Raw genomic sequence first — 24,422 nt, 5'->3', positions numbered from 1 at the left:
TCTTAAATTTTAAAACATTAAAATTTGCTTTTTATATGAACTCCTATAACAACAATGCCCCTACCTTTCTTGTCTACTAATTCTGCCAAAAATGATGTGTTTATTTGGAAACAGTAAAGTATGTCTGACATTTTTAAGACATAGCAAGGGGGGATTTTTGCAGAAGTGAAGGGGGTGAAAAGGAATTTTTATCCTGCCAAAGAAGCAACACAATCACAAGATATCTGAGTTTTATAAATCTCCTGGATTGAGATAACATATGCTGCTCATTTTTTTGGTATTTTCATTGAATCCAAAACTTAGGACTTGGAATACACCAGAACACTTCTATAACACAATGATTGTTCAGTGTTGGGTCCAGCTTGAACTGTTCATCTGGAAAGTTTTAGCTGAAACCATCATAATTAATTAGAAATGGTTTAACTAGTTCAGAAAAAAATGATTGTAGGGCTCCCCCTTACCCTGGGTAGAGGGGCCTGCATGATCTCCTCTCCATAAATGAAATAATCCTGATGGTGCCAAGCCCATTCTGCTCCCAACTCTCAAGCTCAAGTGGGCTCACACTGTAAGGCATCCCAGTCTGGCTGCTGCATCCCTTGGGGGCTTTGCAGTGGTGATTGGTTTCACCATGTTCAGATCCATAATCAGACTTTCTCAAAATCTGGGGCCACTCAACAGGGACAAATTGTCTTCAGTTGTTATTCAGAGGCAGCATGAGACAGGGAATGCAAACGAGCAAAAGAACAGCCATGGTAAAAGGAAGAAGTGAAGATGGTATGGAAATAAAATTGGACTTGTGGATGGCATTTTTTTTTTCCTTCCAACAAAACCTAATAACTTGTAACAGAAAACAGCTCAGTGCAGGAAGGGAGAGGCAGGCCATTAACCTTTTGTTAAAAACACGAGTTTTGGTCTACCACTATTTCAAACACAGATGAGCACAGGATTTAACAAGAAATCACTGGTTGTAGTTTCATCTGGTAAAATCAAATTTAGAGGTAGGTTGATTCCTCAAGCTATGTATCTCTGTTCTTTCCAGGCTCAGTGCAAAAGATGGAATAAATAATTTTGCTGGGGCTCAATGGGTCTACCTCTCTTTTCAACTTTTTATCAGCCACAAAATCCTATTTCTCAATTTGAAAAAAGTATTGTTGTTGTCAGGTTAAAATCAGCAATACTATGTTTGCTACTATTTAATAATTAGTAAAATTAGGTAAATTAGGTAAATTAGCTAAAATTTAACTTATTAGTGGGAGTCTTCACAAAATGTAAAGCTTATAATGAATAGCTTGAAATTTGTATGCAGGAAATCTTTGCTCTGTAACATTGTGAATTTCCATTTTGCTGGTATTCACTAAGCACTGCGTAAACTGAGAACTCTGGCTTTAAATGTAGGTATTTCTAATCAAACCTGCACCCCTGCGGTTAGGTGAGATATGTCCTGTGATATTGCTTGTGTCCCTTGATTAAAGAAATTATATAATTGCACCTCTTTGAAACTTCTCTGTGCTAAATGTCAATTTTACATTTTACAGTTCTCAATTTTTACATTGTTGACTGATTTATGTAGTGTTTCTAGTAAAACTCTAGACACAGAACATTTTGCTTGCATTACGAGCAAACTTTGTATAATTTTTTTTGCAAGCATTTGCCTTTTGCAGTGAAAAATCATTGGCAATTCAAGAATTACAATCCCTGCATTTCTAGAAAACATTTGAAAATTTTCAAAATAAGACATTTCGTGAAATGAAAAAAGTGAAAAGACCTTTAGATAAAATTTACATTTTTTCTTGCCAGAAATTTCCTTTTTGTAAGAGTACACAAGTAATCATTAAAAATTTGAGGCAATCCTACATTATTGTTGTGATAATGGCCAAATAGGTGAAGTTCAAAATCTAAGTGCCTGAGATGATTAAAAAATTTTAAATACCTCATTTGAAGGGAATAACATGAAATGTCTTTGACTGGCACACATGCAGGTCATAAGATAACTTTTGAAAACAAAAATAAATGTAACATTGTATCCTTTTTGCCAGTTCTGGACATTTGAAAAGCTACAGGCTATTCAAATTGTGCTGTGAATAGACCATTCTCCAGTGTAAGCAGAAAAAGTTCTTCCCAGGATTCAAATAAAATATTTTTCATCTTCACTGTGAAGAGCTTTTTCCTCTGCTTTTCTTTATAGGAATAAAAGGCCTTTCTGTTCTTTCAGCTGAGCGACCTCTGCCTTTTTGGGAGAAATGAAGTTTCTGCTCCACTCACCCATTACCACCACCCAGAAATTCTGCAGCTTCTGTGCCTGAGCCAGGTGAACAATTGGTACAAATGGGGATGGGAAGGAAGAAAAGAGAAGCATGTGAGCACACATTTGTACTTTTGCTAGCAAAAAAATGCAGGAAGATCTGTGATGGCAAGGAAAAGATCTTAAAACACCTCTCAGGTAGAAATGGATACATTTTGTAGTATAGCAATGTGATTGGGATTTAATTTGAAAGTTTACTGTTAAATGGCTCCGGCAGCTTTGCAGTTGCCAAAAGAATACACTTTATGCATTCAGATGTGTAATGCCCAGTCTGCAGCATCAGTCACAGTCCATTTAGGTGATTTTGTTACACTGCACTTTCTTGGAATTTCACTAAACTGTCTCAGCAACTTGTAGAACAGAGGTTTGGGTGGTTTTTTTAATTTGTTATATTTTCAGATAGCATTTGTTAGGTATTCTTCAAGTTATCCTGGAGGTACCTTGTACTTGAATTGTGAAATTGGAGATTTGAAGATATAGGGTGTTCTTAAGCCCAAAGTCATCCTGGGCAAAATCTAGCCAGGTTTGTTGTGAGTTGCTGGCAGTTGGAGATTTAAGGGCTGAGACTATTGTCCTGGTACACTTGATTGCCCCTGGCAGAAGGTGGGGATAAACAGACTTAAAAGGGGCACAGTTTTGACTATACTTATATGAACAATTATTCTTTCATTTCTAACAAATTCTTCAGTGTTAGTTTCTAGATGCACCATGTCTGTCATGGATTTCAGCTGTTGTCATTATGGATCTGGCATTCATAAGAATTGTGTGCTTTGGGTCAAATACATCTGTTTACACTAAGTTATTAGAAAGTATTAAGATGCATATGCACCTTTTAAAATATGCAGATATATTACTCCTATCCTTTTAAAAATTGACTAATGATTGACTTTAGGCAATCATGTACCAATGATCCTGTAATCTGTGTGTTTTATTTAAATGGAATTAAATTATTTTCATTATTTCAAGTAATAAGTAAATTAAAGGGAAAGTCTTTGTAGGCTGCTGTTTTTATTATGTCCTAACCTTAAGCAGAAAGCAAGTCAGGCCAACTAGTTGTTCTTGCTTTTATTAAAGTTCCTGTTGGCAGAGCACTGGTGGGACACATTAATCTTAGCATTAATGCTGAGGAAAAGGGGCTTAGAAGCCTAGGATGAATAAATCATTCCAGAGCCCATTTGGATCTGTTGGCACCTTCCCTGTTATGTTGTTGCTGGATAAAAAGGCTTCTCTAAATGTTAAAGGGCTGGATAACACAATTGGCTTATTGCAGAATGGCCCTCAGTAATTTGTGAGCGTGCTGAGTGGGGGTAGCAAGCAATGGGGCAGGGTGTTTGAGCATGTGGGCTGGCACTGAGAAAAGTGAAGACACATTTTCTTCTGTCCCCAGTAACCTGTGCAGTCCCTGTCACCGGGCCAGTGGTGCTTCCAGCCTCACTCTGAGGTACTTGTTGACACTAGAGAGGAAGAGTAGTTGAAATGCTTCCCATTTGTGTTACTTCATTAAAATTTTTGGAGCCTCAGGGATGAGCCATTTATTTTGCAATTCGAAAGCCACATTATCCATTTATCTTTCCCTTGAAGACTGTCGCTGAATATGCAGAAAGGTAAAATCATCGGACTCCAAAAGCAACTTTCTGCTTCAGATCCTCCATATCTTGCTCTTTTCTGGTCAGCTTTTGGGGTTTGTTTCAGTCCCTTTGTTTCTGCGACACGCTCATCTATTTGTGGTTGGCTGAGAAACCCCTCACTGCTGTTTCACAGAACTGCCCTGCTCTCAGGACTCTCCTTCATAGCACAGCCTCAGGAATGGGTTTTGGTTGCCATTCTCCTTGGCCTCTTCCAGATTCAATTCAGATACAGTTCTGTACATCTTCAGAGTAGGATGCAACTAAAATTTGTCTCCATGAGGTTTCTGGGTGGCCAAGGTGAAGGAGCCCAAGGAAAGAGGGAATGAGCAGTGAAGCTGGAAGGTTCACAGCCCTTTCACCACCCAGCTCCCGACACCAATAAATCAGTGCCCGCTGTGATGTGTTTTCACTGGCCCCAGGTGGGCTTTGCTGTCCTCTGGAGAGTTCTATGCACTTAAAAATTAATGGGGTGGGATTGGTCCCTGGGTGTTTTTCCCAGTTTCCCAGAGCTTTCATTGCTGTTCCATGAAACTGTGGCTGCAGGGAGCAGAGGAAGGTTGTCATATGGCAGCAGCTACACATTTTCAGTGACAGTCAGTAAACAGTCGCATGCTACAATTTACACTCTCTTCTCTGGTCTGTTCTTCAACTGATGAAGCAACTATTATTAGCCAGGCAATAATCAAATACTTGAAGTAGGTATATAAAAGAAAATTTGGAGAATAGTGCATGCTACCATCAATTAAGCATTTCACACCCTCAAGAGATGCACTGAAGTGTAGAAATTCAAGCTATATCACTGTATTTTTACTTGACACATTTGCTGTTGAGACAGCTCTATTTTCTCAGTGTATTTTATTCATAAAATAATCTTGTTTTATAAACACAGATAATCTTTAATGCAATGGATGCAATGTACAACAATTATTTCAGAAAACTTTTAGTTGTTAGACAGCACAAATCACAGTTAATATTAAAACAGGAGAAAAATGGAAAACAGCATGAAATGTCTCAATATATTTTCTTTTCAATGAAATAATAGACTATCACTTTACCAGTTCTAACATTAATAGAATCATTTGAAAGCTATCAACCTGTACATGTGCTGTAATAGATAGAAACCTACTTTTTCAAGTCATCTGGTTGTCAGTGGACTTAAGAAGGAAGCACTGTTTTTCATATACATGTGGTCCTTGTAAAGCTGCTGGTTAGCAACAGTTTACAATTTAAAAACTCAAGCAATGAGCAGTATGTGGTAATGGAACACCAGAAACAGAAGGGAGAGGACAAGAGTCACTTGTGCTTGTTCAGAATATGATTTACCCAAGAAAACAATAATAATTTAACTCCTTTCTTAAGCAGGGGAACAAATGGCTTGTGCAGTCACCTAATACTGGGATCACTTCCTACAGCACAGTTTGTGAGTCAACTCTATATCTAGTTTTGTCCAAAAGCCTCCAAATTGAATATTTATTGAAATTACAGGTTTTAGAACAGCAGTGACTCAAACTTTTGATGTTAAAAAAAAAGAATCTGTAATCCTGAATTGATTTGCAAGGAAATGTTATTATAATAAAAAATCCCTTTCTGAATTCCTCACTTTTCTTCTGCATTTCCACAATGAGGTCCTTCCAGAGTGGCAGGGAATATCCATGCCTGCAGTGGTCTCATCTCCTTTTCTCATGTCAGAGAAGGTATGGGAGCCTGGCTGTCAGCCTTTTGTCTTAGAAGAATGTGATATCTAGTGTTTGGTCACTTGCTAACAATTGGAAAAGCAGAATCTGGCCTAACTTGTAATAATAGTTATTATTAAATTGCATGGTGGGCCTGAGTCTAATTTTACTCTTATTTTATAGAGCCATTGACTTTAATGGAATTGCTCCAAAATTCTCACTGGCATAACTGTGAGCAGAATTAGGCCCAATAACTGTCATGTAAAACAAAGTCATTCCATCTTGTAAACCATAAAGCAGGTTACATGGTAGTTAAGTGTGGGCCAAAAACATTAATCTTTCAGATGATGTGTTTAATGGCAGCCTTGGATGCTTGTAGTCAATTAAAATTTCCTGGCACATTTTCATAGGACAAGGAACGTTTGTTACTAATCATGTCCAAAAGAAATTCTAGCTGGTGTAATTGTATTTTACTTAGCAAAAATTGCCTTTGTGCTTATAGTTAGATTGTTATTCTTCACTCTGTCTTTTAGAAAACCCACACAGTTGTGGAGTTACTTTGGTGCAGAGGATAGCTGTGCTATCACTCAGAAGCAGCATAAAGCAGAGTTTCTCTTACTCTGTGCTGTTGAACTGCAAAGTGTCTCTAAAGTCTAAAATTGTGAGGGGGAAAGGAAGTGTCATGATTGCTGTTTTAATATTTAGGGACAGAATTTCTGCTAATATAAATTACTGTAGTTGGGTTGAAACATCATTTAATTGATCTGCCTTTTATCTTTTAAAATAATGTACATTTTAATTGGCCATGCCCCTTTGGTTTTATTACTCCTACCTATAAAATACAATACTTTATGACACTTTGGTCTAAAAAGATTAGAAAAGAACATATAGGCTATTACACTTTTTCTTGTTGTTTCTCCTTGTGTAAATCCTGAACTTGGTCTGAAGTGACTCTGAAACACTTCAGATCAGCTACCATACAGTAAAAATCCTTTGAAAATACCTCTATTTATGCCTGTTTCTTTGGACAACCAAATCTGCACTTTGCTGAACGCTCATGGAAGATAATGTGAATTTTCCCAGCCATTGGGAAGGTGGGGCAGTGTTACCATGCTAAGGAATTTATGCCAGATTGAGAAAATGCCCCATATGAGCTTCCAATGGATCCATGGGAGAGCAGTGTGTTCCTTGCATTCCCTGTGGGAAAGCCTGTCAAAACTGTGGATATGAGAGATCAGGAAAGAGTTTAAGGGAAAGAACAACAGCCAACTCCCAGAGCTGCAGAGTGGCTCAAGAAAATGTGGTGCTCTTCCTTTCAATGAGTTATATGTTATTTTTAAATACTTTTTACTTCACTCTCTCTCACAGTGGTGTGTGCTGGGAGGGAGAAGCTGATCAGTTTTATGAGAATATGTTGGGAACATGAGTCAAAATGTTCCAGCAACCTCCAGATGCATCCACAGACAGAAATCTTCATTGCACTCTATTAACCAAAAACCCCTCAGAAACTGATATTGCTGGTACTAAAGTCTGGTGGTGTTCTCAAACATTCTGCACATGCTTATAGGCACTGGAAAAAGCCAAAGGAGGTGCATGTGAGGCAATACCTGCATATTTTAGTTAAATATATCAGGAAGCAAGAGTGCTTGTGACCAAGCCAGAAAATTGAATGCAAAGAGTTACCATCTACAGGTTTCCTAACTTGAAATATTTTATTTTAGGATTTCAGTTTCACAATACTATATACTTGGCTTCTCCTGCTCAAGTCCATAACAAATTATTTGCATGCTGTGCTGGGATTAAAAAAAAATAAAATAAAAATTGAGAAACAGCTCTGTTAGCTCTTTAGTTTGACTTCAATTTATTCTCAAACTCAGCCAACAAACACAGTCCTCCTACACTTGTAGAGCTTCTGGTTTTTCTTGGCCCATGCAGCCCTTTGTCCTCTGGCAAAATTTCACTGGAAACTTCATGCAAATACTGTTTGATCTTTACCAACTCATCTCAAGGAAGAGGACTCATGTTTTAGGTTCTTTTCCTTCTCTGCAGAGAGGAAAAGAGGAAGGTAGAAATTTTATGTGGGGAAACAACTGTGTACAGGTCTAGTCTCAAGCACCTCAAGAGTTCTTGGACAGCTGTGACTGTGCTCCATATGTTCTTCAGAGAGGTGTTACCAGTGACTGTCATAAGTGTAATGGGGTCTTACTCATCTTCTATCTACATTTTCTATGCAGTTTATTCAAACTCTTACCCTCTCCAGAGTGAGAGCACTCTGAAAACTTCCTCTTTATTAAGTTCAATTCATTGTCTTGTATGAATAAGAATCAGTGCACACCTGTATAGGAAAAACCCTAAGGGACTGTGGCACTTGGTTTTTGATCACTGCCACCCTTGCTGATCAAATTATGCTTATGTGAAATCAAATATTCTCTCACTCTGGAAATTTAAAACAAATTCTCCAGACTCTGACTCCAGAATGGTTCTGAGACTAAGGAATAGTGGAAATTAATGAAAACACAGAAATTTTAAAGGCTAAAAAATAGGAAGGGTTGATGCAGAAACACAAGTGTCTCTGACATCAAGATTAGCCATGAGACTTGTCCTGCTGCTTCTGAGAGAGACACGCTCCACAACCACCTACCCAGCTTCTGCCTGGAGTCATAACTGTGGGAAGTAGAGTGCAGAGTTTGGCTGATGGCTTCCCTCTTTGCCTTCTTTCTCTTCCTCCTGCACCCTTTGACAACAAATTTCAATTGGCTGCAAGATTTTAGGTTACATTCTTCTGCCTGTGTCCAAGTGATCCCAAAGTATCTGCTTTCATTTGCCTCCCCAGCAGCCTTGTGGTCCCACTATTCTGACTTCTGCTCCTTGCTCATGATGAAGTTTTGAATATGCCAGGTTAATTATCCCTTAATCAGAGGTATCTGCATGTCTGGTCAACCTTTTTTTTCCCTGATATCAAGGTGGCAGAGCTATTAAACAGCACTGTGCAAGAAGAGAAGAGGAATAGTTTGGAACAGCTGCGGAATTTGTTAATAGGAGAATGAAACAGTGAAGAGTTTGTGCTGAAAGGGGTTGGGGAAATTTAGCAGTTTACCTACAAAGAAACAACATAAAAAATGGTTTATATATCTTTATCAGTAAAATCAGGATGCTGTCATGGATTACATTTCCTAAAATATGAGACAATTGTACAATACAGGAACATTCAAAAACCTACAAAAATTACTAATACAAATTAATAAATAAACAGTGAGTTCTAATTGCCAGCTCTATTCTGAATTCATCTTTTTTTAAGGCTTAGAAGGGTCTGACTCAGACACAAACTCCTCCTGTTAGTAATTCAAGCAGTTTTTAATAGTGCAAACTGAGTTCTTTTAAAAGATTGTTTTAAAGTTCTCTTTGATTTCAGATATCTTCAAATATCACACTAGATATGTATCCCAGATATCTGAGCTGTGTGGGAAATGGGTATGCTCTAACTTACACAATGTTTTGGAAAGGCAACCTGAAACAGGAGATTTTTAGCTATTACAGTGGCAACCAAAGGAGTGTGGGGAGCCAGCCAGGCAGAAGTACTCTTTAGTTCAGTGGCTGAGCTTAAAATGAAAAACTGTCAATTTTCTGTTTTAGCTGGGCAAAAAAGTTATTTGCTTTTTGTTGACTTACCATGGGGAAATTGTTAAAGAAAAAGAAACAAAACCAGCAACCAAATTAAAAAAAAAATAAGCTTGCTATCCAGCATGCGTTTTCAGATAAAATGCATTTCTCTTTAGGCATCTTGGTAAAACAGGAGATGTTCCTAGAAGTATTTTATTCACCAAAGTTGTCTTTTTCTTAAAATATTTTTTCAAGCAAACTAATATGGCAGTTTGGATAGATTTAGATTGGTGCACCTTTCTATATTTTCAGTTTTAAGAAATAATCAGATCCTTACTTCTACTTCTGAAATGTGGGAGAGAATGGTATAATTCTGGGCTTGGGCAATCCAATCCACAGAAGGACATCAAGCACAGTTTGGTCCTTTTATAAACAAGTTATTTGCTCTTCTTGTATCATTGCTGATTCTTTTGGGCTATTAACAAGCTTTTTAAAACTATTAAAGCCTCTCCACTCTGTCTTCAAAACTTCCTCAAAACTGCATCTTTGATTTATGTGGTCAACATTTACTCCCTAAGGTCTTATTGACCTTGGCAGTGTTAGAAATCATATTTTCACATGCATGAATTACCCCTGACTAATTTCTCTGGTACAGTTTGAACATAAATAACCTTCCTTTGGCAGTTGCATTTTTTACTTTTCATTTGTTTATTTTTAAGAAACATGGTGTGAATGCATGTATGGAATATACTGGAAAGTGGTTCTCTATTGGAGTTTGGTTAAGAATGTGCATTATTGTTCTCCTTAAATGTCTTAATGCTAGATGGAAGGATATTTTTTAGTCCTTTTTTTTAAATTTCCCTTTCAGAATCATACCATTTACAGTGACCTTTGATGTTCTCCCCCACAGTAGTTGAACTCTTCTAAGAACAGAGTGAAATGAATTTTCTCCTTGTAACATGGGCGACAAATACGCTATAATAGCCCTCCCTATTTGATTAGAAAATGTAAAAAAAGTAAAGGTTCAGAAAGATTTAGGATTCAAAAGATTTAGATTTCAAATTTGTGAAATTTGACTTCCAGTAGAAAGTCTGCTAGGACTGCAGACACACTGCAAGTGATTACAGCAGACAGCAGCCCAGGAGAGAAATCCAAGAACAGAATTTCACTCTCAATACCTGAGTATCAAGAAAACATCTTATGCTGTGTAACTGAGTGGTTTCCAGACTGGGAGCGTGGAATTTGTGCACTACACACTTTTCCCACATTTGTTTTAGATGTAGGATGTGGCCTGGCAAGACAAGCAGCTTACATCCATAGAGAAGATGAAAAAAATGTTGGAAAGTAAAATTCCTCAGTCCAAATTCAAGCTCTACAGCTGAGCCATTTAGCCCTGGTGTGTAAAAAAAAGCACTGTATTGGAGAATGTGTTAACTGCCATGGCATTGTAAAACTCCAGGGATATGGGTGCTTTCTGAAATATTTAACAGTGCTAGCAGAGAGCAGGTAACCCTTTAATTCACTTCATCAAGGTAAACCTTCTGTAACTGTAAGCAAAAAGAGGGTGCTAAGGTGAATTTCACAGCAGGTAGTTATTATTGACTCATTCAGCTTTTAGAACCTGTACTTTTTACTGGCCTGTTAGAAGTGGGGTGAATAATTTGCTCCGATACAATGTTTGCAGCTATCTGTAGATACAGGGAATATTTCCTTAGTGATACAACTACAGAAAACATGGGTGAATGCACTACAAGATGGTCACAGTTCATAGAGCTAGCTGAGGTACAACTCTGTTATGTGTTTTATACACATAATTGTGGAGTAAGAATAGAATGTTTCCTTCTCACTTGCAGACATATATTTTAACTTCCCTTTACAATGTTCTCACCAGAAATTTTCCTAACCTTTGGCCAAAATTTTTTTGACAGCAGTATGAGTTCCATTGTCTAATTATTGAATTGTGTTTGAGATGGAAACAATACCTTCACTTTCTGACAGCATTTTCAGGAAATGTGGCACCAGTCCCAGCAGTACCTCGTGCTCTGTGGCAGGGACTGGCAAAGGATGCACCTTCCATCCCTCTAGTGCTGCCTGCAGGGGCTCTGGGAGTGCTGCCTGCACCCTTGGGAGCAGCACTGCAGAGCACCTGGCCTTTGGTGGCTCTGCTGACTGAAGGACAAAGTCACCAGAGCAATCTCCTCATTCTCAGTGTGACTGGCACCTGTGCAACACTGAAATTCTTCAAAGAGGCCCAGAAGCAATACTTAATATCAATGAACTGAGTATTTCAAGCAGAAAAGATCCATTAATGTGAGCCCTGTTCAGCTTTCATATGAGGAATCCTCTTTCCCCATTCAAGATTTTTTTACACAGTGTTGATGCCTTTTACCCAAATGCTATCCTGTGGACTTTCTTTTGTATTCCTAACTATTATTCCTGCTGATAATATTTCAGATCTTTTACTTTGTAAAAACAAAAAAGAAAACAAGCCTTTTCTGTGACAATCCAATATAAAGAATAATCCAACAACGGGAGCCTGGAGGCAAAAGTCTCCTTGTGTTAATATGCTTGTTACAGAAATACAACTTTCTATGAAGATTGAAGCCCCAGTTTATGGGATTGGAATCTTCAGCCTAAGATAAAATGTTCAGCCTAAGAAACCACTGTTTTACTGTGATTTTCACTGCTGGGGCTGTACACTAAGTACATTGGTTATGTGTTCCTTAAAAGCCTTATCTTTACCTGCCGTATTATAAATTATCTCCTGTTTGTTATCTATGTTGAAGATTGCTGGAAACTCTTGAGAGCTTCTTGTATTGCCTGTGAAGTGCTGTCAGTGTGGCACACCTTTTGTTCTTTTCAGAAAAGCCATAGGACAATAGCAAGCTGGCAATGGATAATTTTCTAATTATGTGGTTTGTTCCCCATTTCAGAGGCTCACTGGCAGTTTCAGAGTCACAAGAGGATAAATGATGCTGATCTTTCCCCACACAATGACACCTTTAAGAGAGAAAGTTACAGTCAAAACCAAATGCATTCAGGTAAGGATCCTATGTAAACTTCTATTTATAAAACTCTGATAGAATGAATGCTGTATGGAACACTGGTGTCAGGGTGAGTTCTGTAGCTGAACACTTGGAGTGATACTGTTCTTCATTTCTGTGCTCTGAGTATTCTTAACATGCATATCCTCCTAGCCCAGATAAGCACACAGAAGGACTGTCACACTTTTTTACAGGTGGGAATTTAAGTCATTGCCTCAAGCTACTTAGGAAATCTGAAGATTTAAGGGACTTCCCTTTCCCATTCCATGCTCTAAATTACAGAACCAGCTTTCCTCCTTCATTTTTTGTAGCTATCCAAAATCATCCACAAAAATAATTTACTCGATTTCTCAGTGAAATAGAATTCATAGATATACACAAAAAGGACATTTGACAATCTTTCTACAGTTACACCTAATTACTCAGGCTCTTGAATATGCATTGCAAAAGTGCTCAGCTTTAATTGCCTTACTTCTTGTTGTTTGATTAATTTGTATTGTTGTAGCATTGATGTTTTCATTCTACTTGAAATAATTGAACAACAAAACCTTAAAATTCTTTGCATGTGGTGCTTGTAAATTCACACCTAAAACCCCCTCAATATAATGTTCCCAAGCCACCTAAAGATGAGCAACCCACACATGCCAGTGCAAACATCATTCCATTGTAGTGTTTATCACAATAAAATATTGGGGTTTTCCACTGAGCTATGTGCTCTGAGCAAGATGCAGGAGAGCCTGGGGCTGTATGTGATCACAAGCTTCACACAATCTGACTGGGTCAATGAGTTTTTTCCAGGCAATTTAGACAATTTTCTGTGGGTAGACAAAATATCTGGATTTCTCCTTAGTGTTTATCAAGGTAAGCTTCACAAAGTATTTCAGAAATCCCTTCCTTCCTTTCTCTCCTTCCTTCCTCCCCTCCTTCCCCTAATTTAGGACTGATGAACACTTCCATACATCTTTCTTAAGGTCAGCATGGTCACAACCACTTCTCTAGTGTTTAAACAGAATGGCATTAGCTGAATCCCACGTAGTCTTTGCTACACTAACTCCTCCCAGAGTGGGAATGCAGGATACTCAGGATGGTTGCCAGCCCTGTCTGCAAACAGCAGAGCAAAAGTTTTTCCAGCTGATGAAGGCAAGGTGTGACAATTAAGCCTCACAGCACAACAGACACTGCTGAAATGAATTTCACTTCTTAGACTCTTCTAGAAGTTCACCATCACAGGTCCTCATTAATCCCTCTTTACACTCCTGAAGTGCAGCTTGGATTTAGAACTTTCTAATGTTACACTTTTCCATGCTCCTGTGTTTCAGTAGTTTTTTGAGGATTTTTTGGCCAGATTTTTTTTTTTAAGTACTTGGCATTTTGGCACAGGGCTATTAAATATAGTGAGGTTTGAAGTACAGTTCAGAAGGCACACCATGTTTGTAGGCCTGGTTTGTGCAGTGCATCAGTTATTTGTGCATCTGAAGTGAAGCAGTATTGGGAGCGGAGGTTTTGTGGGACGTGAGGCTACATCACACCATATCTTCCCATCCTACTTGAATAGTAGTTTTTTAGTTTTGATGTTTAGGTTGCAAAGTTTCTGAGCCTGAGTTCCATTCAGACTGTGCTGTGATGCTACTGGATTTAGTAACATGAATGCAACCGAAAAGAAACAAATAGGGCTTCATTTGTTGGTAGTGGAGAAATCTGCTTAATCTTAGAGTCAGTGCCTGTATGGTTCATATGAGAAAAGGAGAAACAGGTAAATTCTTTATGGTATCCATGAAAACTGAAAGTGGATTGCTGGAGGCTAAACTTCTATTCTTAATTTTGTCACTATTATATTGTAGATAAAATTAGAGGAATAAATTAAGGTGTAATAGTGATGACTGAAATTACTAAAGGGACTATTTTGAAATTTTTATTTATACTTCCAAATACAATCAGAGAATAAGTGTTTAGGGGCTAATGTTCATTCATTCAATATGTCCATATGCTGATAGATGATGATGCATTTAATAAAAGATGCCAAAATTCTGACAGTTGGAATGTTTGTGAGGAAAGGGACAGGTTAAGGTTTGCTCTTGTGACTTTAATACTGTCATTCTTTCATCTTGAACTATTTAATTTGGAAGCACTATGTTCTTCAAATGAGATAAGAATTTAGTATGCTGTGCATCTTCTCCTAATACATCTGCTGTCTAAAAAAGCAAGGTGGAAAAAAGCAACAAATAAACCCAAGGAAATTGTATCAGTAGCACTTAGTTTTACATCCCATTTAGTGGAAAGACAAAGCAAATCAGCCCATAACAGAAATAACCCAAAAGAAAATGAATGGATCTAGAGAAATGGCCTATCTAAAGCACTAAGTGGGATATAAATAAGAATTTCACTAGTTTCATAGGAGGATCCTAGAAACAGTCCTTTCCCAAGGTAAAACTTAAGTTATTAGGTATATTTCCCATTAATAGATGATATCCAAAACTGAGAACCCAAGTACTGGAAAGCTGGATAATGGTGACAGTGTAGATCACTATTCTGCATTGTAAATAATACATTATAAGGTCATTATTTCTTCATTTTTATCACCCTTCTCTCTGGTCAAATTCTTCCTTGAAGATCCTTTGGAAAAGAAAAAAAATTGTAGTTTTTTTCTCTCTTGAGTCATTTGGCTGCAATAAGTTTTAACCTTATAAAGCAAAATAATGATAAAAATATAATCTATCTCAGCAGAATCAGAAGACTAACAGGGAATTCACTGCATGCCATACAGAACCTAAAGCAGGTTTCCTTGTTTGCAGCCATCACTTAGAGCATACCCAGCTCAGTGGATCTTGCAATGTACAAGGTATAATCTGGGCATTTCACCCACAGCTTCTGGAAGGAGCTCCTCTTTGGGAAATGAACTCCCATATGAGCAGCCACACTGGCAGAAGTGTGCTGGAAGTGGCACCAGTAATTCATGAAGGTTTTGAAGATGACCTTTTCAAGAGGCAAGTTTCTCCCATTCTCATGTCCCCTCAGTGCTGTGTTTTCAGCTAAATCGGGTTTGGTGCTCTCCTTCACAGGTTTGCCCCAGCCTCCTTGACTTTCAGAGACATTCAGTTCTGTAAAAGTGCCTTGCTAAATTATGCCAAGACAAATACCAGCAGAACTGTATCCATGCTAGGAAATTGCACCAGTGTAACTATAAACTGAGATAGTTAAATCAGCACTGTGTGTAGACATAAGTACTTTGCTGGATTTTAGTCAAAACACTTTAAAAGTAATGTTAAATTTTGGTTTTGTGCCAGCTGTGGGCCAAACTGAACCACCTGTATTCATATACTATGCTCAGCCATTAGTACACTTCAAGTACATTCAAAGTTTAAGACAAGACAAAGTCCCACTGAAGTAATTTAAAACTTAAGGATATGCATCTGCTTAACCTCTTTCCTGACTCAGGAGGGACTTAAGCATGTACTTAGACTTACACACTAACATTTTCTGCTGAATAAGTACCTTTATTTTTTAAAATGGCAATCATGAAATTCTAATTTTGAAGGTAATAGGAAAATTCCTAGATTCATTCAGCCAAAGATAATTGCTGTTTGGAGAGCTTTACATGCTCACAGTAAGAAAAGTACGTTTATCCAAGGAAAAAAATACCTCTTTAAATGAGTACAACCTACAACGCAATATTATTTTTATTAACATGTATGCTGTAATGCTAAAGGCTGGTATATGTTTGACTCAACCCAATAATCACACAATGTAAATGATACTCAAACAAGAGCTTGAATTACTCTTTGCACTGCAAAGATTAATTAACCAGAAGGTTATTTCACACCATTCTTCAGGGCAAAACATATCATTTGCTCTAAGGCTACAGCCTCTTTGCTTTGCTAGAGTACTTTAAAATAGTTTTGAAATTTCGTTTTTGAGGAGCAAGGCAATAAATTATTCCCCAGGACATGTTAGGTAGTACAAATTCCACCAGTAGAGCATCTTCAAAAGTTGTGAACTACACAGCTGACTCTTGCTGGGCCATAGGCCCTCCCAGGATTATCCATTTCAGTTAATTCCACTGGAGCAGAATTTCAGATTTGTACACTCACATGAGCTTCACTGGCCAGACAGATTACTGGTCCTCTCCCAAATGTGAGACATTTCCATCCAGTGCCACACCCTCAGGAATATTTCTTCTTCCTCTCATGTTTTGTGTTTGGATGATTCTGTTTGAGATGATAGTTAGGCCTGTAGAATCTGGTTTATGACACACCATTAAACACTTTTTTGTTCTTTCCATATGATGCACGGATATCTTTTCTGTGCTAAAAGGGTATCCAACAGCCTGCAGAAGAGAGGGCTTTATGAAATCAGCTTCTTATCAAATAATTAGATTTCATGGTCCAAGCTCTTTGGTAGGCTCTTGGGAGTAATATTTGTGTGGTACCAAAGGAATTCACATTGCTGTGTTTTCATCTCTGTAGTCTGGATGCCTCAAAACTGGCTTTTTAGGAGTGCTGGAATTTCATTCAAGCTGCAGCATGTGCTTACACAGATCACTGTGAGATTTTTCCCTTTCTATACAAAAGGCAAAACAACTTTTCAATTTTTATTTTTCCTTTCCCACAGCTCTGTTCTTCACTGAAAACATGATAATTCATTTGAGCAATGAACAACATGGCATTTTACATTAATCCTTAATGTTATTGAAATGTTTAAACCTGCATATTTTTCACTGTCTCATACACCATTCTAATTTCTTTTACTCTGTTAAATTCAGACGTAATTTAGGATGGAAAAATACATTTTAGAATTACACCTGCAGCATGTAGTATAGTATGACTTTTTCAAGGCATGACAGTGATGTTTCTACAATCTATACATATTGATTTAGGCTGATAATAAACAATTTGATTAGGCTCTATCTATAGGCTGTCATTTCAATCACTGTCACTGTTCCAATAGAGTGGAAGGCAGATAGCAGACACATATGGCAAGATTTCTCAAAATAAAAACTCTGGCCTGATTAGAGCCCTAGGTTCAGTGAATTGGACAAGACAGCTCAGCTGCCAGGTTATTAACTCCCTCAGAAAATACTCTGCCTTTTCCCCGGGGCCAGCCTGAATATTCTGATCTGGATCGATAAGCAATCTCCGGTGTGTACAAAATGCCAGCTAGAATCATTTGTCTCAGTGCAGTCTCCTTACAAAGGATAAAACACCTGCAGTATATGGCCTTCTCTCCCTCCTCCCCCACCTTCCCCCTTTTAACTAATGACCCACAAAGAGGGAAGAAGTAACTGAATCTGTTCCATCATCAGGAAGGCTCTCTCAGGTTTGTTTTAATGATCACAATGGCTACCTTTCAATCTTACAAAAATTATATCAGTCATGGTTTCCCTGTGGCATGTTTATGTAAGTAATGTGAACCACAATGTAATGACAAGTGTACAGATGTCATTGTAAGAGGGCCCTTGGCAAGAAGATATCTCAGAATGTCAGAATTTTAATAAACCCTGGGCTGCTGGTAGGGTTCTCTTTGGTGGTTGTCTTTTATATTTGTAATGTGTGCTGTGATCTCCTGCTTGGGCCTGAGATTTTTCAAGAGTGTTTAGTAACAAAGGATATTTCACAATTGATTAGAGCAGAATCATTCTTTTCCAGAGTGGTGGTGTTTTCCCAATCCATTACATATCTGTGGTTTTGTTTGTAGCAGTGCTGGATTGTAGCCATATAACTTGTACTTCCCTTAGATGCCAAAAAGGAGTTTTTATCAGTGAATTCAGAGCCTTTCAAAGCTTTTGGATGTTTTTGCCACATGTTGACCTATTAATAAGCCCCCCTTGACTCAAATAAAAATCAAAATCAAAGTATGAGAAAACCTGCAAACCTCCAAGTTTCTCCCCTTCACTGGTTATTTATTACACCTGGAGTCACAGGACAGAACCTCCTATTGCACAACGAGTCTGTAGCTTCACATGTCCCCTGCTGTTGAGAAACAAAAGCTGAATATCCTCAGCAATCTACATAGAATTTACTGAGCAAGTAACAGGTATAACACTGAATAGTAACACTGAATACCTGTTTCTGGGTATGGATTAAGTCTTTTGGGAACAGAGGCAAGTTTTGACTTATTTTTCAAGGCTGTAGACCTAGCTCCTCATCCAGCTGTTAATGACAGCAGCTTTCTGACCTCAGTTTAGGTAACTGTTCACATCTGCATGCCTGTAAGATTTACCTTGAGTTCATGTAAACTGAAGATCCATGCCTAGTTAAAAAATTTAATGTGTTTTATGTCATGTTTGCTTATGACAAATTATATAAAAGCATTTTATGTTTGTACTGCCATCACTTGGAAAAGGAAGGTTTGCATTTACTCTCTGTTCTTTACTGCATGAGGTGCCTTGCCCTCATAATGTCAAGAAATTAGAATATTGCCTTCCAGATAGCTCCCTTCATATTTGCTAGCCAAAACTTCTGGAACTAAAGATGCTTTTAAAAAAGAACAATGTAAGGAACAACTTTAGTGAATTGATTTCCCAATGCAGAAAGCACATTTCCTATCAAGACACTTATTAGAATGTTTATCTCAGAGAAAATGCACACAGTTTATATGAAAAGCCGATGTTATGTTAATTCCCATTATTATATACAGATGATATTGAGGAAGATGGAAGAAAGTGCCTTTAAACCAAAGCTGATGACATGTTTTTTCTTGTTTGCTACAGTTTTATTGTAGTGAAATATGTTCATTTTAGCAGTGGAAAACTGCCCTAAATAGACAGCATAAGAGCAATAAGATGTCACATTGCAGAGCACAATTTAAAAATGATGTGCTCTAGAAGTAAGGCTTTTAGACATTTTGGTTTATGTATTAAAACTTCCCACAAATTTGATTGAGAATGAGCCTTTGATGGATATTTGCTGCAGTTATGCTGCATTAGACTCGATTTATCCACCACCTCTCATTGTTGCTATTGATTGATTTTTAAATTAGATGAAGGCAATCAGTAAATACCACCCAATCAAGTCCTAAAAACATACAGGAGATTAGACAATTTAGGGTAATCAATGAAAATATTCTGTGATTTGCTACCACTCAATTTTGACCATAAATTATGACCATAACTTGCAAGTTAGTAAGCCATAAAACAAGTGGATGTGACAAGAAAAACTACAAGAAATGAATTAAGGAGATGAAGAGGAACCACTAGTGTTATCATTTAATGAGACAAAATTACTCTTTATACATATCTGGCATTTCTAGTTGAGTCTTGCCAACAGTATTGGAGTACAAGAGCACTAACGCTTCTCTTATTTTCTAGGGTTTTGGTTTTGGGGCTTTTTTTGCAATATAAAAACTGTTCTTTTGTGTTACAAATCAGTTTGAACAATAACTAATCTACCTAATTTTGTTGCAGCAAATAAATTAATGTAATTTTAGGTTTAAAGCCTGCTGCTTGCTAAAACCCCCCACCTTCATCTCAGGCACTTGCAAAGACTAATTTTAAAGTCACACTTCTACATGGTGTTATATTCTACAAACTTTAAAATGTAGCAAAAATTTAATGGTATTTTAGACCAACACTTTGAAGAAGCTGTGCTCATACACTTTCTCTGTGATACATGTCACCCATTTTTATATTCTCACAACAGTCTCACTAGGAACTAATTCACCTCTCTTAAAAAATCTGTTTTAAAAGTTATTTACTAGTTGTAAATAGGTGTCCGTGTTTTTTCTATTTATGAACTTCACAATCAATTTTAATTTCTAGGCAGTATCTAGTATTAACAGTTATAGGCTATATTGGTATGAATTGGTGAAATAAAGCAAAAATTTATCATAGTTCTCCTCCCTTAAAAAAGTGGTACAGGTGTGATACAGCTGTGCAGCATGGGAAAATCATCCTGGTTAATGCCTTTATGATCCTCTTTAGCATAAGGAACATTTGGAAAAGGAGACCAGAGTAATTTTTGGGAGTGTTGATCATAGAAAAGGATGAAATTGAGATACTTTTGACAAGAGGAAAATTCATGTGCCTTTTTCTACATTAAACAGAAATCTCAGAGATCTGAAGACTGCTCAGGACACCTTGAGTGGTGATGAGATTGTAACAGAGGACAGAAGGACAGAGCACTCTCATGCACTCACGCCCACTAAAATACTGAAGTGATTTTGTCGAGCTGCATGGTAGAGCAAGTCTTTTGAGAGCAGACAAATGTAAAAGGCACAGGTGAAATAAATATTGAAAATATTTGGATTTATAACTACTGTGATTTAATTAATTCCCAGTAAAGAAAAATTTCATGTTGCAGCAGAGAAAGCAAAACCCCCAGAGTCAGAAGAAAGCATTAGTGGCATTGCAAACAAAGGATTAGTCAGCAAATACAGCAAATACTGTATCAGCAGGTGTGTGAGATAATCCAGAATTAGAACTTTGCAAGAATATCACGCAGAAATTCCAAATTCTTGCTGTAGTTGACAAACATATGGCACTACTCACTAGCAAAAAAAAAAAAAAGGCAGTTGTTCTTAGGTGGTTCCTTTTTTAAAAGACATTTCCTTTAGCACAGGGTTTGAGAATCAGGATTTTCTTTATTGTGCACGTCTGTGGTGAAGTGTAACAGAATAAGTCCATGTAAATGCTGGGCCCTTTACAAAAACATGTTTCTCTCTGTTGAAAACACTCCCCACCTGAATTCTGAATTTAACATTAGAAAATGTCCAAGTCTGGTCTTTCACATTTTCTGTGTTGTTAATTACATCTAAGGCAATCCAGTTTGAAGGACTATGTGAATCCCTAATATAATACAACAGCTATCCCAGCTTAATTAATATTCCTTTTAAAAATATCATTGAAATTTACTTTTCTTTAACTCCTGCATTTTATCAGTTTCTATGTGTTCATAAGGTTTTAAGAAATAAGTAAATTCTGTTCTAACAATACCTTTTCTTCCTTCCACCTAATTTTGGTACTAGAGGAAGCTTCTGTGTCTTTCATCATTGGCATAATTTCTAATAAGTATGTACAATAAGACTGGAAGACACATAGCTCTCAAAGATAATATTCCTCCCTCTGCAGGTAACATTATTTCTGAAATCTGAGATTTTAGTTTACTTTGAAATCTCTTTTGAAAATACATTCCCAGCTCATTTCTAAAAGATTCTGCATGTGATTGAACCTGTGGTAGAAATTTGCAAGATACAGTTAAATTGTGAAGGCAGGAAATGAAACAGCTCAGAATCTGAACGAAGTCTGGAGCATTTGCATTCCTATATTTAAATATTTGCCTGAATTACATGTGAGCTATAACTTTTCACTCACTGGAATTTTTTGCACTCTCTGTAAGTAATAGTGCTAAGACAAATCAATGTTTATATTATTGCAATATATGTCTCATGATTGTGTGAGTTAAAAAACATACAAAACCCCAGTAATCTCTAGTAAATGAGGACAGGAGAGGGAGAGAAAAAAGAAAACCTCTGACTTAAAACAAAGACAGGGACCTACTTGCAGTCCCTGATGGACTGATGCAATACAATGAAGCTGGTGTATTCAATATAACTTTTAGAATAATTGCCTGGGAGGTAACCAGAAGAAGTACATTTTCCTTTATCATGGTACATAAATAAAAGGGCAGACTAATTAATCATATAGCTTACTAAAAGTGCTTTTTATTTTGCCATTTAGTATGCCAGAAAGATCATTTTCTTTAATGTATATACCCAGTATTAACATGATTTAATCCATCATGTTCTGTATTATGAAATTACTTTGTTTTACTCCCTGATCCAGCTGAAGATCATTAACCCACACTATTTTCTAAGTCATACATCATTTGAGTGTATTACCTCATATAGCAAAAAAGCTACTTCCCTCGCTTATACACTCCAACTAAGAAATCATTTTTTCTGGATGTTGCTGACAAGAGGAGCTGTTTTCATTAGAAAGCAGATGGTTCACTATTTCGATTCTCTTTTACCTTCACATTTGCTCCAGCTCAGAGTTCTTTGCTGCCAGTTACCTCATTACCTCTCACAACATCCACGTCCTACATCCCCGACCCATCCATAAAATGTCCTAAACAAGCAAGGGCTTTGCCTTCCCCCAACACCTTTTTCTACTCTGCCTCCTCACCTGTTGTAAGTCAGGCTTCAAAAAGCAGTGAAAGAGAATCCAATCATCTGAGTAGGTTAAACTCCCACAGTTCTGCAGGTGTTTGCTAGCTCAGAGTGCCAAAGGTGTAATTTACACATTTGGGTTCTGAGCATGGACGTGAAGTCACACTGCTGATGAATTTGCCTCACAGAGCTTTTTAAGGCAGAATCTGATCTTCTATCATTTTGTGTACTTTGCAGTTTGATAGTGATATTTTCAATGCTTATTCTCTGAGCCTGTAGGATGCACATTTTACTTGGGCTGCCCTGGGTGCCTGGTAAGTGTCAATAAATAGTGATCTGCAAGGTAAATGAAAGGTGTGCATAACACAGTAATGGAACTTTTTGATTCAGAATGAAGACTGAATAGTTCCTGGAGAGATGTCTCAGTATTTTTAGAATAAAAAAATTATAAATTATGTTTTAAAATAGAACACTTAACACTTGTTAAGTATCAGACTGGTTTTAGTTATCTCTAAGCATTTGCCTTGAAAAGTAGAATTTTGTTCTCGTTAGGCAAGGAGAGCAAATGCTTCCCTTGCTTCTGCAGAAAGCCTCTTACTAGAGATTAAATCCTTAGAGGTAACCCATCAGTACATTCCTTCAGTTCCTCTACACCATATTTTGGTTTTGATCATTCTATATGAGGATAATGATCAAACAATGTAGTAATAAATTCTTCCTGCTTTGTGTAGTTTTTTCTGCTTTCTATGATATCTATCACAAACTCCATTTTTATTACAGCTTCGTGAAGTTTTCAGGGGGAGGGTTTCACTATTTTTTTTTGCACATACTTCATGACTCATGTCAAATTTACCTTTTATTATTACCTCTTACATTTGCCATGTGTAAAGATGTTACCTTTTTTATGCACACTGAAAACTAATACAGAGCTTGACAGAAATAAGAGGGTATTGGGAGGGTTATTTGATTTTGTTAATTTGAAGGACAGCGTGTTCAGTAATCTTAAAGTGGTGGGATTTATATAAAACAGTGATCTTTTTAGTTTTTAATGAAATTGAAGGGAGAATAAAGGCATGTAGTGAATGTGTTGACAAAATTCAAAGAAAAGATCACAGATTTGGAATTGTTCCAAACATATATGAACACAAAGGACACTGTTTAGTTATACTTTAATAAACCACTCTACAAAGCATTCTGAATGAACAGGGGGAAAAGATAAATCTACAGTATTAAGCAAAGCCAAAGCTGGAGGTTAGCCTGCAGTTAATAACCATGCTCAGTTATACTATTTTTATGATGACACAATATTTAAGCTACTGAACTTGGCACCACAAATAGCCATGCATGTTGTACAGAGTGAAGAATATGCAATTGGTTGAGTTTGATTTCTGTCTGTTTTTAGCATCCATTCTGGATTCTCTCTGCTGAATGCAGCCTCGGCATGAGGCCGGTTTATCCACCCTGAATTAACCTCACAGCCATAACTCAGCTGCAAATAAAATAGAACAGAAATAGGAGGTGCAGGTGCTGCTGCTGGCACATCATGAGCCAGAAACTGAAAAAGGTAAGGCATAGAGATTATCCTCTGCAGGAGGAGCTGGATGCAGCTGCCACTGGGGCTTTAAAGGCAATGCCTTTACACAGGGGAGTCTTTGTTGCAGAACTTTAAGCACCTCTCATTGGTGTGGACAACATTGCCAAAGTGATGAGAAAAGAGAAAACTGCACAGGCTTCTGCAGGGAGTGGGTTATCCCACACTGAAGTATGTGCAGTGTTAGAATTTACTCCAGTAAACAGAGAAAGGATGGACTTTTTGCTTTATTCCTCTGAGTGCTCCCCAGAATGATATTTAGCATTGATGTCACCCAAGCCAATTTTTTTTCTGCTCAAGAAAGCATTTGAAACTACCAAATTGTGTTGATGAAAGTAATTATCAAAACTGAAAAAGGATATAACAACAAAAAAGTAATACTGTGAACTGTTGGTATGAAACTTTGTTTTTCGTATAAATAAGTTAGTGGGTTTTACTTTAACAGTTGTGAACTTACTATACACAAAAGTTTATTTTCTAGCC

General features: G+C 37.3%; 1 long non-coding RNA gene across 1 annotated transcript in view; it reads left to right on the top strand.

Annotated features, from left to right (window-relative positions):
- Nucleotides 1–2,208: 2,208 nt before the first annotated feature.
- Nucleotides 2,209–24,422, top strand: part of LOC139596135 (uncharacterized) — a 77,423-nt gene continuing 55,209 nt past the window's right edge. The window contains exons 1-2 of the long non-coding RNA XR_011681257.1: nt 2,209–2,308; nt 12,137–12,244. This is a non-coding gene — a long non-coding RNA (uncharacterized lncRNA). The remainder of the gene's footprint in view (nt 2,309–12,136; nt 12,245–24,422) is intronic.

The sequence above is a fragment of the Agelaius tricolor genome, unplaced genomic scaffold (assembly GCF_023055355.1).
Source record: "Agelaius tricolor isolate 1412-34295 unplaced genomic scaffold, bAgeTri1.0.p SCAF_15, whole genome shotgun sequence".
In the NCBI taxonomy this organism is placed as follows: domain Eukaryota; kingdom Metazoa; phylum Chordata; class Aves; order Passeriformes; family Icteridae; genus Agelaius; species Agelaius tricolor.
The sequence above is the reverse complement of the archived record's forward strand: the minus strand, read 5'-3'. Positions and strand labels throughout refer to the sequence as shown.